The sequence below is a fragment of the Haematobia irritans genome, chromosome 1, assembly GCF_050003625.1.
Source record: "Haematobia irritans isolate KBUSLIRL chromosome 1, ASM5000362v1, whole genome shotgun sequence".
Classification (NCBI taxonomy): domain Eukaryota; kingdom Metazoa; phylum Arthropoda; class Insecta; order Diptera; family Muscidae; genus Haematobia; species Haematobia irritans.
The window spans coordinates 104,674,294-104,689,852 of record NC_134397.1 but is presented as its reverse complement, the minus strand read 5'-3'; the positions used below and the strand labels follow the sequence as shown (position 1 = coordinate 104,689,852).

Genomic DNA, 15,559 nt, shown 5'->3' with positions numbered 1-15,559 from the left:
AAAGCTTTGTCAAATTTCTCCCATTTCTATAAAAAAATGTCACAATTTCTATTTTAATAGAAAATTCAGTTTAAATTTTTACTTTTATAAAAAAAGTTTTTCCAAAATTTCTATTTGCGTTAAAAATCTAGAAATCTATTCTATAAATTTTTTCAAGTTTTCTATTTCAATAGAATTTTTAAAATTTCGTTTAATTGTGCAACCTAAATTTAGAATATGCAATTTACGTTAACATTACAACAACATTATGGACAAATTTCTTTAAAGTTAGGGAGTTTTAATTAAAGAAAGTATATAGTAGTTGCGCTAAAGACGTTTATTTTAAATTTATGACACGTATCTTTGGAATTTTATTTAAATTACCCTCAAACACGACGTATTTATTTTAGTCCCATTCACTACGCGCTTTGGATTTTGTTCTATGTAGTGTAATATACGAAACCAATATGAATTTCGTCATTATTCTTATTTGCTAACCACCATCCGAAAAGTCGACCTCTTCGATTGGCTGGTCAAGCGAGACTAAAGAATATTTTGAAAATGCACACTCAATTTGGTACATGTATTATAAAAAACCAGTTTCGTACTCTAACATAACATACGCGTGTGTGAGAGCAAAATGCCGCGTAATAATTTTTGTCATGGTATGTGTGAAGAGAGCGCATGGCCATCAATTAAAAAGAAGTGGGCAACCCTGCTCAGTGGTTTATATATTGATCAATTTCAGGACATGTCTTCAAACTAAACGGTACATAACTGATTTGGCCTCAAACAAAGCGTTGTACAATAAAATGGTTTTTGGGAAGGAAATAGCTGAAGAAAATTTGTGCAACTTAATTTAAATGATTTTTATAATAGTTTTAAGTTAAGTTTTGGTTTTAAAAGTTTACATTTTTTGTGTCCCCAAACTATTCGATTCGTATATATATATATATATATATATATATATATATATATATATATATATATATATATATATATATATATATATATATATATATATATATATATATATATATATATTATATATATATATATATATATATATATATATATATATATATATATATATATATATATATATATATATATATATATATATATATGTATATATATATATATATATATATATATATATATATATATATATATATATATATATATATATATATATATATATATATATATATATATATATATACGAATCGAATAGTTTGGGGACACAAAAAATGTAAACTTTTAAAACCAAAACTTAACTTAAAACTATTATAAAAATCATTTAAATTAAGTTGCACAAATTTTCTTCAGCTATTTCCTTCCCAAAAACCATTTTATTGTACAACGCTTTGTTTGAGGCCAAATCAGTTATGTACCGTTTAGTTTGAAGACATGTCCTGAAATTGATCAATATATAAACCACTGAGCAGGGTTGCCCACTTCTTTTTAATTGATGGCCATGCGCTCTCTTCACACATACCATGACAAAAATTATTACGCGGCATTTTGCTCTCACACACGCGTATGTTATGTTAGAGTACGAAACTGGTTTTTTATAATACATGTACCAAATTGAGTGTGCATTTTCAAAATATTCTTTAGTCTCGCTTGACCAGCCAATCGAAGAGGTCGACTTTTCGGATGGTGGTTAGCAAATAAGAATAATGACGAAATTCATATTGGTTTCGTATATTACACTACATAGAACAAAATCCAAAGCGCGTAGTGAATGGGACTAAAATAAATACGTCGTGTTTGAGGGTAATTTAAATAAAATTCCAAAGATACGTGTCATAAATTTAAAATAAACGTCTTTAGCGCAACTACTATATACTTTCTTTAATTAAAACTCCCTAACTTTAAAATTTGTCCATAATGTTGTTGTAATGTTAACGTAAATTGCATATTCTAAATTTAGGTTGCACAATTAAACGAAATTTTAAAAATTCTATTGAAATAGAAAACTTGAAAAAATTTATAGAATAGATTTCTAGATTTTTAACGCAAATAGAAATTTTGGAAAAACTTTTTTTATAAAAGTAAAAATTTAAACTGAATTTTCTATTAAAATAGAAATTGTGACATTTTTTTATAGAAATGGGAGAAATTTGACAAAGCTTTTTATTGACATTTTGAATAATAATTAATTGTAAATAAAGATTTTGACAATATTTTCTATGGAATTAGAAATTGTTGGCCAAATTTTCTGTAACGGGTATATACCCTCAAAACAATCGCTTCTGTAACAATACTCTTGATTCCTTTTAATATATAATATGTTTGAACGCATACACAATATAATATTTTGGAACTTGTATTAACAATAATGTGTGTCTATATAATTTTGTTCTGGTGCTATTTTTGAGAAGATAAATAAAATTGAAAAATATTTTGTTTTTTTTTTGGATTAAGATGCTTTTATTTGATTTGTTTTGAATTGTTACATATGAAAATAATACAAAAAAAAAAATAAAAAAGATTCACGAAAAATTTCATTTTTTTCGCTCCATTGAGCATTTTTATCCAATTTAACCCTACACTGAAAAAAACAGTGAACCCACCAGGAAGAAAATTTTCGGTTAATTTTAGAAAATTTTGAATATTTGTAGAAAATTTTAACTAAACAGTATTACAAACGTTGGCATCACGCCGATGTCATAAAAATAAGTAAATATTTTTTGACAAATTCAATTTTTTTCACTTGTTAAAGAATATTTTGTAGTTTGAAAGAAAAATTTTGAGTTCAAAATTTCAAGAATGTCTTTAATGATATACGAAGTTCATGATGGACGCATTTTTGGTAAAATTTACAAATTTAAAGAAATTCTGAAGTATTTTGTGGAAGGCAGGAATTTAGTTAATCTTTATGCTTCATTTGAGTATATTTTTTTCCTCGGTTTTAGTTAATTTAACTAACGTACACAAAAAATTATTAGAGTAAAGGAAACTTTCTCCAAACATAATAATTCCATGAACTAAAAATAAGTTAAATTGGCTTTAGTGAAATAGAGAGTTCACTTTGTTTGAGTGTAGCTTATGCACCAATTTAAACCAAATTTGGCATGCATAGTAAGAATGTTAAGTCTACACCCTGGGCAAAATTTCACGTAACTCGGAGTAAAATGTAAGCTTCTGTGGCCATATCTCTATAAAACGGGCGAAAGATATATAAGTGGGAACGATATCTAAATCTGAACCGATTTCCACAAAATTTGGCATGCATAGTAAGAGTATTAATTCTACTCCCTGTACAAATCGGGAGCAAAACTTTGGCGTCTATGAGTGTATATCGGGCGAAAGATGTATATGGGAGCTTTATCTAACTCTGAACCGATTTCAATAATGTCGAACAGATAATGTTCAATAAACAACAATATTTTTTTCTGTAGCGAATATCAGAATGTAAAACAAACATAAAAAAACCGGTTATGAAGTTAAAAATAACAAATGAAACAAAATATTTACATATGTAAATAGTGGCAGATAATGTAGAAAAACATTGGTGCCTAAGCTAGGGTTAACTGCAGTTCACGAAATTACATCCTCTCGTAGAAGAATCATATGAAAAATTTCGTTTGCGTTAGTTCATATTGAACTTATGTGTATGGTCGTTGAACTTTATACCCACGTTTAGCTCATAAAATAGAAATGGAAATTGTGATTATATTTTTTAGAGTAAAATTTTTTTATATATTCTCTCTAAGATAAAAAGTTCTTACAGAAATCGAAATATTGCGAATTTTGTTTTTCAAATGAAAGTATTAAATTTTTAACAAAACATTTTTCTTGCAACCATGTTATTTCCTTGAAAATGATGTTCCTGATTTCAGCAACCACGTAGAAAGCAATATCTTTGCGAGAAAAATGTTCCCTCTTCCGGTTCCAACCGTTCAAAATAATATTTTGCTCTTGAAACATGTTATTCCTTCTCTGCGTGCAGAAATTAAAATGTTCGCAAACTTTTGTAAAGAAAGAATAATATTAACCACATTTTCAACATATAAAAATGTATGCTTTTTTTATAGAACAAATAGATAGTCATCGGACAGAATTCAGAATTTGACGATTAGCGTACAACCTTGGGACACTGAAGTTCCTTACAAATCCACAAATCTATTTTTATCGAATTACCCGACAAACTTAGCGGTTGACGACTGAAGAACATTATAGAATTCATTCCAATTGCTTTGGGCACAACAATTGTCGCTGCCGTTAGGAGGTATTAATAAATATGCAAGACGTCCAATTAAACATTTTTATTTTGGTGTTATGATATCAATATTCTTTCAAATATAAATCAATTTTATTTAAAATTTGTTCACAGTTTTAGAACACAAATTCGTTAGTCGCCTACCGCCAATGATGTGTTTACCTTTTAAACCTATATGTATGTAATATTTGCTTCTCTCATATTGATCTGTGAGAATGAGTTATTCTCAAAACTAAAAAGAGAGTATGTGAGCGAGCAACTTAGTAGATGCCAATGATGGCAAATTGTGAAATTAAATGGTACTAAGCAAGCTACGAAAAAGTACTTTTCTGCTCTGATTTAGACTGTGGAGGACAATAAATATCAATCATATGTATCATCGTATTTTTGAGATATTTTGAACATGAATTTGTGTTAGAATCATAAATATTGATGCTAAAAAGTACATCTTCCGATAGTATTTATAACGATATATCTGATACAAAAATAAATATTTAAGTATTGCTAATACTGTTGCATGTATAGCAGTGTAGACATCGAACCGATTTAAATTCTTTAAAATTCTAATATCAGAATACCTAATTTGTTAGTCTATATCTAAATTGATAAAGCAGACTCATCTATTTCCATATTTCTTGGCGATTTTTCTAACAAATTTGGTTTCTTTTTCCGGTGATTTGACGAGGTAGCCATTTTCCTAAAATATTTATATAATCGATATCTCGAAAACTAAGCATTTTTGACTAAATTGTTACTTAACATCTTCTCTTTCAAATACACTTTTTATGACCCTTTTGCACTTTTTTGTTACATTTAGAGAACAATGGATCCATTTTCAAAAAAAAAAAGCTAGATATATTTAAACTTTCAATGATCAATATCTCGAAAACTAAGCATTTTTCATCAAATTGTTACTTAACTTTTTCTCTTTACTTGTACATCTTGTGAAAAATGTAGCCTTTTTCTAAAAAAAAGCTAAATATCTTAAAACTTTCAATGATCGATATTTCAAAAAATAAACATTTTTGACAAAATTGTTCCATAACATTTTCTCTTTAAAATACATTTTTTATGCTCAATATGAATTGAGCAATATTGGTATGAAGGAAAACAGCACTACCTTTCATGCGTCTATGCAGCATGAATTGGTTGCAATAACGTAAACGAATGATCATAAACTAGTTTGATTACTCGTTTACGTTATTGCCACCGATACATGTAGTATGAATCACTGCCTACTTCATTGTATACCAAAAAGCGCAACTAAACTCTTACTGCTGAAGTATTTTTTGCTGGGAATGTTGGCGTGAAGGAAAAGAGCAATACCTTTCATGCATCTATACTGAATGAATTGGTTATAATAACGTAAACGAGTGATCATAAACTTATTTGATTACTCGTTTACGTTATTGCCACCTATTCATGCAGTGTGGCCTGCCTACTTTATTGTATACCAAAAAGCGCAACTAAATTCTTACTGCTGTATTATTTTTTTTTGCTGGGATGGTTCTATAGACCGATAAGATATTTTTCTGCAATTCTAGAGATTTCCTCTTTGAACGTAGTCATTTTTAAGTCTCGGTGAAGGTCACTATTTCGGACATACCATGGAGCGTTTACTGCACTTCTTATCACTTATATATTAAGAGTTTATTATCTGTGGAGAGGACTGCATTTTTGCCGATAAACCAGATTAACTTGCGATATTTAATATGTAGTTCTTCGTTATTTTTATCAATATGAATTTTCCAATTTAATTTAGAATCCAGTGTAAAGCCAAGATATTTGGTTGAGCTTGATAAAGGCACTTGTTCATTGCCTATTTTTAGGGGTTTGTATATTGAGACAATTTTCGCAAAGTCAACATGAACAGATTTGCCTATTTGTTCCAGTTGACATTAAAACTGTGTCATCTGCAAATGTTCCAATGAAACAATCTTCGTTAACAGACATATCGTGAGTGTAAAGTAGATACAGCATAGGTCCAAGTATACTGCCCCGCGGAACTCCTACAGATATTGGATATAGATTAGTAAATTCATTATGAAGGCATACTCTATAAAATCGATTACTCAGGTATGAGCTAATAATCTCGCAATAATTCTTTGGAAATAATCTGCTGAGCTGTAGAAGGAGACCATCATGCCATCATCCATCAAAAGCTTTGGAAATGACCAAGAATACAGCGGAGCACACTTGTTTTCTCTCGAAGGCGTTTTCAATATTATCGGTTACTCTATGAACTTGTTCGATAGTAGAGTGCTTTTTCGGAATCCAAATTAATGGATCCCAGTCTACTGCAGAAGAGTTTTTCGAATAGCTTACCAATTACTGGAAGTAGAGAATTTGGTCTATATGAATGAAAACACCAAACGATCCCAGTGTGGTGTTTTCCCCGGATTTTGTATTATGGCAACATCTGCAACTTTCCAGCAATTTGGAAACTTTTGTATGATAGATCAAATTTAATTCGTAGCTCACATATACTGCTAATAATCTTTTCTCATTGCATCACTCTTTAGTTTATAAAGTCGTGAAAGCAATTGTTCAAGGCTGGTCTCTGTAAGCCGATACAGTTCAACAAATTTAATTTTCTTAAATTTGAAGTTTTTAGTAGGCTCTTTGGTCACTAATTTTGATTATAATTGATTTTAACACATGTCACATAATGTCTCAATTAATTTGATTTTGTTATTTGATTTTCTTAAGTACACTGAAAAAAATATTGGTGTGAGGTTAACGATTTCATGTCTTTATAATACGAATGCAAATTTTGCTTAGCATAGAAGACGCATTTCTATAATATAAAGTTTTTTTCCTTGTCCAAAAGTCGATAAACTTTTCAATGGAGCCGTATTGTCCTTATAATTAAGTGATTTGACTTAAAAACAAAGAGTATAAAGAAATAAAGAGGGCCGAAATCGCTCACTTACGATATGCCCAAATGCCGTAGAGTAGGGTCAAACCAAAGAGTATAAAGAATATATATATATATATATATATATATATATATATATATATATATATATATATATATATATATATATATATATATATATATATATATATATATATATATTATATATATATATATATATATATATATATATATATATATATATATATATATATATATATATATATTCTTTATACTCTTTGGTTTGACCCTACTCTACGGCATTTGGGCATATCGTAAGTGAGCGATTTCGGCCCTCTTTATTTCTTTATACTCTTTGTTTTTAAGTCAAATCACTTAATTATAAGGACAATACGGCTCCATTGAAAAGTTTATCGACTTTTGGACAAGGAAAAAAACTTTATATTATAGAAATGCGTCTTCTATGCTAAGCAAAATTTGCATTCGTATTATAAAGACATGAAATCGTTAACCTCACACCAATATTTTTTTCAGTGTACTTAAGAAAATCAAATAACAAAATCAAATTAATTGAGACATTATGTGACATGTGTTAAAATCAATTATAATCAAAATTAGTGACCAAAGAGCCTACTAAAAACTTCAAATTTAAGAAAATTAAATTTGTTGAACTGTATCGGCTTACAGAGACCAGCCTTGAACAATTGCTTTCACGACTTTATAAACTAAAGAGTGATGCAATGAGGAAAAGATTATTAGCAGTATATGTGAGCTACGAATTAAATTTGATCTATCATACAAAAGTTTCCAAATTGCTGGAAAGTTGCAGATGTTGCCATAATACAAAATCCGGGGAAAACACCACACTGGGATCGTTTGGTGTTTTCATTCATATAGACCAAATTCTCTACTTCCAGTAATTGGTAAGCTATTCGAAAAACTCTTCTGCAGTAGACTGGGATCCATTAATTTGGATTCCGAAAAAAGCACTCTACTATCGAACAAGTTCATAGAGTAACCGATAATATTGAAAACGCCTTCGAGAGAAAACAAGTGTGCTCCGCTGTATTCTTGGTCATTTCCAAAGCTTTTGATGGATGATGGCATGATGGTCTCCTTCTACAGCTCAGCAGATTATTTCCAAAGAATTATTGCGAGGATTATTAGCTCATACCTGAGTAATCGATTTTATAGAGTATGCCTTCATAATGAATTTACTAATCTATATCCAATATCTGTAGGAGTTCCGCGGGGCAGTATACTTGGACCTATGCTGTATCTACTTTACACTCACGATATGTCTGTTAACGAAGATTGTTTCATTGGAACATTTGCAGATGACACAGTTTTAATGTCAACTGGAACAAATAGGCAAATCTGTTCATGTTGACTTTGCGAAAATTGTCTCAATATACAAACCCCTAAAAATAGGCAATGAACAAGTGCCTTTTTCAAGCTCAACCAAATATCTTGGCTTTACACTGGATTCTAAATTAAATTGGAAAATTCATATTGATAAAAATAACGAAGAACTACATATTAAATATCGCAAGTTAATCTGGTTTATCGGCAAAAATGCAGTCCTCTCCACAGATAATAAACTCTTAATATATAAGTGATAAGAAGTGCAGTAAACGCTCCATGGTATGTCCGAAATAGTGACCTTCACCGAGACTTAAAAATGACTACGTTCAAAGAGGAAATCTCTAGAATTGCAGAAAAATATCTTATCGGTCTACAGAACCATCCCAGCAAAAAAAAATAATACAGCAGTAAGAATTTAGTTGCGCTTTTTGGTATACAATAAAGTAGGCAGGCCACACTGCATGAATAGGTGGCAATAACGTAAACGAGTAATCAAATAAGTTTATGATCACTCGTTTACGTTATTATAACCAATTCATTCAGTATAGATGCATGAAAGGTATTGCTCTTTTCCTTCACGCCAACATTCCCAGCAAAAAATACTTCAGCAGTAAGAGTTTAGTTGCGCTTTTTGGTATACAATGAAGTAGGCAGTGATTCATACTACATGTATCGGTGGCAATAACGTAAACGAGTAATCAAACTAGTTTATGATCATTCGTTTACGTTATTGCAACCAATTCATGCTGCATAGACGCATGAAAGGTAGTGCTGTTTTCCTTCATACCAATATTGCTCAATTCATATTGAGCATAAAAAATGTATTTTAAAGAGAAAATGTTATGGAACAATTTTGTCAAAAATGTTTATTTTTTGAAATATCGATCATTGAAAGTTTTAAGATATTTAGCTTTTTTTTAGTAGGGTCAAACCAAAGAGTATAAAGAATATATATATATATATATATATATATATATATATATATATATATATATATATATATATATATATATATATATATATATATATATATATATATATATCTATATATATATATATATATATATATATATATATATATATATATATATATATATATATATATATATATATATATATATATATATATATATATATATATATATATATATATATATATATATATATATATATATATATATATATATATATATATATATATATATATATATATATATATATATATATATATATATATATATATATATATATATATATATATATGACTGAACATTTTCATTACTTGCTGATACATACCACCGAATTCTGACATGGGTATATATATGACTCACTTGAATCTTATCAAGGTGACTATGGATAGACTCACATCTGATGATGTGATTTTAGTATTTGGCGATTTTAACGTTCCGGGTTTACGCTGGCTCAATTCTGAGGAAGATTTTTGGATCTCATATTTTCTAATGTATCGGATATTAATGTTTCTCGTGTTGATCCATTCGCGATTTATTGTCTCGCGTTATCTGGCCACCACTTACCGGCGACCTCTCGGGCTGTTTATCCTCATTCTACGATGAAATTCATTATTGCTTCCGTCAAGCAGTGCCAATTTCTCGTATGAACGCTTATGTACCCGGTCCGCCATGGTTCAGCAAAGAATTAAGAAGTCTGAGAAATCGAAAGAACAGATTGTTTAAGAGATTTAAAAGTGTGAACTCGAACTTGAACTACACGAGGTATATTAATGCACGTTACTTATATCAAGAGAAGTCTAAGGAATGCTATGAGAGATATTTGGAACGTATGAGATCTAACCTTAATGCTAATCCAAGATGTTTTTTATAATTTTGTGAACTCTAAGAGGAATGTGACGAGTTTTCCAAATACATTTAGGTACTTGGACAAGGAGTGTTCGGATGTTTATGGCATTTCTAACTTATTTGCTGATTTTTTTGAGAAGTCTTATGTTGAGTATTCGTCTGTTGATGTATATTGCCCTTACAGGATTCGCACATTCGATAAGATTCCCAATATATGGTTTACATCTGACGAGGTGTTAAGTGCACTTTGCTCTTTGAAATTCGATTTTAGCCCTGGCACGGATGGAGTTCCTTCTGCGGTATTAAGGAACTGTGTATCCGCGTTGTGCATTCCCCAGACGAATCTATTCAATTATTCTTTGTCTTATGGTTGTTTTCCTGCGTTATGGAAGGAGAGTTACATTATACCCTTGTACAAGAAGGGGAATAGGACGGAGATTGAGAATTACAGAGGAATAGCCAAACTAAGTGCTATTCCGAAGCTTTTTGAGCGATTGGTTACTGATAGACTCGTTCACTCATTAAGGTATATATTTTCGGTGTATCAACACGGTTCAGGTTGATGTTATCTATAATGACTTTAGCAAGGCCTTTGATAAGGTTAGTCATCGTCTATTGTTGTATAAGTTATCTGCGCTAGGGTTTCCTCCAGCTTTACTATGCTGGATTTCATCTTACTTGTCTGACAGGGTTCAATGCGTTGTGTTTAAGGGTCAACCATCTCGTAAAATATCGGTTACATCTGGGGTTCCTCAGAGAAGCATTATCGGACAAGTACTGTTCGCTCTTTATTTTGACGATCTGTCATCGGTCATCCATCACTCAAATATATTAATGTATGCCGATGATGTGAAATTATTATCGTCGATTAGCACGACGGTTGGTTCTTACCGATTACAGGGCGATTTGGATGAGGTTGTTCGCTGGTGTGACATTAATGGAATGTGTCTCAACTTTGGCAAATGCAAGAAGATGACCTTCTTTCGGCGCAATGCTTTATTGACGGAATATTATATTGACAACGTTAAATTGAAGGACGTTCAACTATTTAATGATTTAGGTGTGTTATTTGATCGCATACTGAAGTTCGATTCTCATGTTGAGTCAATTGTCTCCAGGGCTATGCCCACACTGGGTTTCATTAAGAGATGGTCGAAGGAATTTAATGATCCTTACCTGTCGAAACGTATCTACACTTCACTTGTCCGTCCGATCCTGGAATATGCGTCTGTCGTTTGGTCTCCCAGTTATCAATGTTATGTTGATAGAGTAGAATCCGTTCAGAAGAGATTTATACTTTTTGCGTTACGTGGTTTAGGTTGGCCTGATCCTTTGGATATCCCGCCTTGATAGATTAATAGATTTACCGACTCTGGAGCGAAGACGTTTAGTGTTTGATGTAGTTTTTATTAGTAGACTCTTGAAAGGTGAAATTAACTCACAACAATTTATTAGTAAACTTGACATTAATGTTCCTTCACGTGTTACGCGACAATATTTTCCATTGAAACTACCCGTCTGTGGAAATAATTACGAGGAACACAGTTGCTTTTACCGGCTCTGTAAACATTATAATGAATTTAGCAACGTATTTGATTTATCTGATCCGATACATACTGTTAAACGGGTTTTGATACACGTCGCCCAGCATCGAACACCACTTTAAGCTTCGCCATAGAACTTCTTTTTTCTGTGTACCTTGGAAAATTGGCTGTCTCGAGAAAAACTTCTCTCCTGATCGTATCACTGTTCCTGCCTTCGAAGTTGTTCCTGCTAACCTATCTCATCTGTCAGCAAATTGTTCCTGCCTCTACCGTTCTATTTGTCTCTTCTATTTACTGTTTCCTGATTGTCGTCTCACCGATTTCCTGTAATCTGATCGCTTCAATTGTTCCTGTTTGTGACTATTCCGTTATTATGCCAATGTACACCAGTTCTTTTCTCAACTTCTTTTTTTTCTGGTTTTTTCTTACTTATTTTTTCTGGTCCGTATTTTTTTTAACTTTAACGTAATTATAAACTTATTGTAATAATGAATTTATCTTCAATCTGGCTTGCTATAGCTGAAGAAATAAAAAATTCTTTAAATTTAATGAAATTGTCTTTAAATTTGTTTTCTTTTTGCATCTTGACTAATTGTTCAAATATAGGGCATGTTTGTCAAATGTTTATTTTAAAGACGTTTTTTACTTGAAACATAGCATAACTTCTACTGGAAGTCGAGTCTTAATTTGGAAAATAAAGTTGTCGTTAACTCGTTTTTAAAGGACTTTGATAGCATATGAAGAAAAAAAGCTGAAAAAAATGAAAAATTAATGCTAGAAGCAAGTACACAAAACCCCCAATTTAAACGAGAATTGTGTTGTAAAATGTATCATTACTTGTATTCTCCGCTTCTTTGGCTCGGAATCAATATCAACATTTTTAAAGTAAAGACAAAATCTTTGGAACCGGGCATACTATTTTTTTCAGTGTAATATGTAATAATTAAAGTATATTTCATATGCAGACCAATCGCCATGTAATGATTGGAAAAATAAAACACAAAATGTACTCGACGGTGTAACGATTGAACAACAATTGAATTACTTTGTTTATTTAATTTTGTTTATTAAATTAAAATGTGGTAAATGGAAATGGGTTAAGACACATTATATTACGCTGTGTCATTAACCCGTAGAACAAAGCCATTATTGCAATACTTGATGCCTTCATTTTTGCAATATGTGCACTCAAAACAAAAAGTGTACGCTCTATTTCACTAAAGCTAATTTAAAATTAAACGGTGATACGGTCAAAATTTGGTCAATATAAACTTGACGTATTTCTTTCAATTTTGCATTTAAAAAACCTTAACACCCCTCATTTTGAAGGTGTGTTTGTGTAGAATGTTGCTCCTATTTTGATTTTGGAATTCACTCTTCAGTTGTCAAAATGCCGTCCAAGCAAAATGAGCAGCGTATCAAAATTTTGCTCGCGCATCGCGAAAATCCGAGCTACTCGCACGCAAAGCTGGCAAAATCGCTAAAAGTTGCCAATTCAACCGTTACAAATGTAATTAAAGTGTTTGGGGAACGTTTGTCGACAGCCAGGAAGTCTGGATCGGGGGGAAATCGAAAACCGGAAGCCGCTGAGACGACAAAGAGAGTTGCCGGTAGTTTCAAGCGAAACCCTAACCTCTCTCTCTCCGAGATGCCGCAAATAAGCTGGGTGTATCGTCTACAACCGTGCATCGAGCCAAAAAACGAGCCGGACTATCGACTTACAAGAAGGTAGTGACTCCAAATCGCGATGATAAACAAAATACGACGGCCAAAGCGCGATCCCGGAGGCTGTACACGACGATGCTGACGAAGTTTGACTGCGTGGTAATGGACGACGAAACCTACGTCAAAGCCGACTACAAGCAGCTTCCGGGACAGAAGTTTTATACGACAAAAGGAAGGGGAAAGGTAGCAGATATTTTCAAGCACATAAAACTGTCAAAGTTCGCAAAGAAATATCTGGTTTGGCAAGCCATCTGTACCTGTGGCTTGAAAAGAAAAAGAAGAAATTTACGTGAAAGAGTGTTTGAATAAGCGTCTGCTGCCTTTCCTGAAGAAACACGGTTGTTCCGTACTGTTTTGGCCGGATTTGGCATCTTGCCATTACGGTAAAAAGGCCATGGAGTGGTACGTCGCCAACAACGTGCAGGTGGTTCCCAAGGACAAGAACCCTCCCAACACGCCAGAGCTCCGCCCAATTGAGAAATACTGGGCTATTGTCAAGCGGAACCTAGAGAAGACCAAAAAACTGCTAAGGACGAGCAGCAGTTCAAGGCAAACTGGCTTTTTGCGGCGAAGAAGGTGGACAAGGTGGCTGTACAAAATCTGATGGCAGGTGTCAAGCGTGAGGTTCGGCTGAATATTTTTCCTGAATTTTATACTAATTGAACTTGAAAAAAAAATTAATTTGATTTTTTAAATAAACGATTTCACCGATTTACACGCGTTTTCCCTTGACCAAATTTTGACCGTATCACCCTTTACTTTAGTTCATGGAATTATTATGTTTGGAGAAAATTTCCTTTACTCTAATAATTGTTTACATACTTTAGTAAAATTAACTAAAAATGAGAAAAAAATTGTACACAAATGAAGCACAAAGTTTTACTAAATTCGTTCTTCTCACCAGGGCTGTGGAGCCGGAGTCGGAGTCTTGGAGTCAGAGTCTGAAGATTTTGCTGGAGTCGGAGTCGTAAAAATTTTGCTCGACTCCGACCCCGGCTAAACCAAATTTTTTAAAACACTTCACATTTTTGTAACTAAGCAAGTTTTTACACAAATTAGTTTCCATTACGTTATTCATTCCATCAATGTACAGCATGATTGTAAATGAAAATCAACTTCCAATTACGGCTATCTTTTTATGTTTCCTAGAATGTTAGACTAGCAGATGGGCTGGATCGATCCATTTTAATGCCCATATCAATTTATTTGAAATATTTCGAACAATCGAAATTATTTTTTTTTTTAATTTTGTTTTAAGGCCATATACATATGTGGAATATTGACAGAACATTTTTTCAAAGCTGTTTTTTACAGAAAATTTTGTCAAAATTTTATTTCTATTAAAAGTTTTTTCAAAATTTTATTTCTATAGCAAATTTTGTCAATATTTTATTTTTATAAAAAATTTATTAAAAATTTTATTACTATAGAAATATTTTTTTCTATCGAAAATTGAGTCAAAATTTTGTTTCTATAGAATATTTTGCAAAATTTTATTTCTATAGAAAATTTTGCAAAATTTTGTTTGTTACATAAAATTGTTTTCAAAATTTTATTTCTATTGATAATTTTATTTCTATAAAAATTTAAGTCAAAATTTTATTTCTATAGAAAATTTTGCCAAAATTTTATAGTAATAGATTTTTTATTAGAAAATTTGGTCAAAATTTTATTTCTATAGAAAATTTTGCCAAAATTTTATAGTAATAGATTTTTTTATTAGAAAATGTGGTCAAAATTTTATTTCTATAGAAAATTTTGTCAAAATTTTATTTCTAAAGAAAATTTAGTCAAAATGTTGTTTCTGTAGAATATTTTGCAGAATTTTATTTACTACACAAAATACTGTCTAAAATTGTATTTGTTATTGATAATTTTTTCAAAATTTTATTTAAATAAGAAAAAATTGTCAAATTTTTTTCTATAGCAAATTTTCTCAAATTTTTTTTTCTTACTGATGCTCACTGATACTCACTGTTATAAAAAATGTATTCAAAATTTTATTACTATAGAAATATTATTT

General features: G+C 31.0%; 1 protein-coding gene across 1 annotated transcript in view; it reads left to right on the top strand.

Annotated features, from left to right (window-relative positions):
* The window catches only part of LOC142230190 (proton-associated sugar transporter A-like), a 190,781-nt gene that overhangs the window by 37,105 nt on the left and 138,117 nt on the right, over positions 1-15,559 (top strand). The gene's annotated exons all lie outside the window — the stretch shown is intronic.